At 39.8% G+C, this 2,500-nt stretch overlaps 1 protein-coding gene across 1 annotated transcript in view; it reads left to right on the top strand.

Annotated features, from left to right (window-relative positions):
• cercam (cerebral endothelial cell adhesion molecule) overlaps nucleotides 1-1,800 on the top strand; it is an 18,265-nt gene extending 16,465 nt beyond the window's left edge. Inside the window, exon 12 of the mRNA XM_084452893.1 lies at nucleotides 1-1,800. This exon is cut by the window's left edge and continues 343 nt beyond it. The gene's annotated coding sequence lies outside the window, so the exon portion shown is untranslated.
• Nucleotides 1,801-2,500: the final 700 nt, after the last annotated feature.

Raw genomic sequence — 2,500 nt, 5'->3', positions numbered from 1 at the left:
TCAGTCTCAAGTCCTTGTGTCCTCGGGTTTAAAACTGTCTTCATTCATGCCATGTGGGACAAGGACGTTATGTCAGTCAGTGCTAAATCTCGTGGAGTTCTTACTCCCTTCAGATTATGTCATAGCAGGTGCAACAGTTATCAAAAAGGCAGATTATGGTGGGTACAGTTTTCAAGGCCACGTACGGATTAATCAGGACATGATGATTGAGCCACAGATAGAAAAATAACTGATTCAAATAACAGAAATATGACGGGTAGAAGCATGGACATTTTCAATCTAGAAACGTCTACACATTCTTCTGAGAGAGTCGAATTACCTTCCAAGACTCGCCTGCCGCCTGACCAAATAGTGTGTGTGTGTGTGTGTGTGTGTGTGTGCATGTGTGTGTGTGCTAGTCAAATATTCATTTTCAGAATGTAAACATTAACATGGCTCGTACAATCTTCGTTACATAGACTGTGTCTTCCTGTTAATCTGTGAGTCTCTGAGCAGGTGACCGGAGTTTGATCAGGAAGTCCCCCCTCAGCCCGGAGAGATCCCACCGGCCAATCACAGGCTGACTTACTAAGGTGTGACATGATAAGTGGTTGGACGTGATTGGTTATTTTTAGTCGTTTTTCTAGGCCCAGGTCAAAGGTCAAGGGGTCAGAATGGCGTGACCACATTTGATGTCATCCATGGGGTCGTCTTCTGTGACAATCAAGCTCCTTACTGAGCTCAGCTTTATTTGGATTCATGTAATGTCTGTTTTTCAGTGTCTTTAAAAAAAACCTTTATACAATAATATGTACAAATATTATGAAGTTTTGGATAATTTATTTGTCTTCTGTTTCAAAGATAAGATTCAAGATCTGTTATTAGTTACATCATACAAGATAATAGAGTCAGATTCTAGAATAATAGAGTCAGATTATAGTATAACAGTCCAATTATAGTATAATAGAGTCAGATTCTAGTATAATAGAGTCAGATTCTAGTATAATAGAATCAGATTCTTGGGCTCTCAGACTTACAGCAGCCATAGAATAAAATACAAAATAATAATTAAAAACTATGCAATAAAATACAATAGAAAAGTATGGTGTGTGTAAAGTGCATGGAGCTGCTGCCTCCGTGACCCGACCCCGGATAAGCGGATGAAGATGGATGGATGGATGGATGGATGGATGGATGGATGGATGGATGGATGGTAAAGTGCACGGTGAATCAAACGTGTGTTGATGTTTATTCTGTACAACAGGACTTCCTTCCTAGTCTCATCAAACCAGTCATCATAACCGTCATTATACACATCATGAATTACAAGTGCAATGGTTTTGTTGTGTGTGACATTTCTTGTCTGTCAAATAAATGAATGTGTCTCTGTGTGTTTTAAAGAAGTCTTTTGACGATGTGAGGACTGTGTTTCAGGAATAGCTGACTTGTCAGAGGCTTTCCTGCCCAAAGTCAAAGTCAACTTTATTTATATAGCACTGATCATACAAACGAATGTATCATGTTGCTTTACAGAAAAATTAAAAACAGTTAAAATAAAAAAATAAGATAATAAAACACGACAAATGAAAAGAGATGTATCTTAATGATAAGACTGTTACAACCTTCAATAAAAGGCTACTTTTCTGTTTGTAATCATTTGTATTTGTGAAAGATAGACTGTTCTTTACAGGCTGAAGTTGGATGTTGAACATTTTTTACAATCATACAATATCTACATCTCTGCAGTCTGCCTAGTGTCGTGGAATTTTACAACTAGTCTCAAGACTATTCAGATAACTTTCTTTTCTTTAAAACCTATTGATCCAGTCCCCTGCCTTTTGCTATTGTAAACACCTTAAACCTTTGTTCCTCTCTCTCTTTTGTAATTCCAAACACCTCCTCTACCTCTGTCTTCCTCATTTCTCTTTTAAGACAGACCCCTGTCTCACCAGGACAGGAAGGGCCCACACCTCGTCCTTCCCGTCCTGGCTCAGGCCTTTTGTTCCTTTGTCTATATTCAAAGTGTACCGCGCTTTTCTTTTCATCCCTCGACCACTGTTTGATATCCGTCACCTTACTATGACGTATAGACGAGTCAGCCAACCAAATGTCGGCTGCATCACATCCTTGTTTGAGCACATATAAGGCGGTACTAGGCGAGCTTAAACTCACTTCTGTTCTGATGAACCACTCTGTGTTTTATCTTGAGGTCCTTTTGCAATCGTATTGTTTTCTTAATAAATCTGACTGAACCTTTTTGAGCGAACCTGGGCAAATACTTCATTTTTCCAAACTTCTACTACACTAGTATCTACATTTCATTCAGTTAAAACTGGGATCTTACAAATGATCAACATGAGTGCCAGCCCCGTGGACAGAACTACCTATCCACAGTTGCTCCCTGAAGGTGTACTGGCAAGAAAGCGCCACCAGAGGTCAGTGTAGAGTCCTGTATTACACAGCTGGCTGACGAGGCCGATGATGGCAGCAAGCAACTGTGGGTCCTTTGGCATTTGGGTAG

The sequence above is a fragment of the Borostomias antarcticus genome (assembly GCF_949987555.1).
Source record: "Borostomias antarcticus genome assembly, chromosome: 2".
NCBI lineage: Eukaryota > Metazoa > Chordata > Actinopteri > Stomiiformes > Stomiidae > Borostomias > Borostomias antarcticus.
Note: the sequence above shows the minus strand (reverse complement) of the source record. Positions and strands in the feature narration are given on the sequence as shown.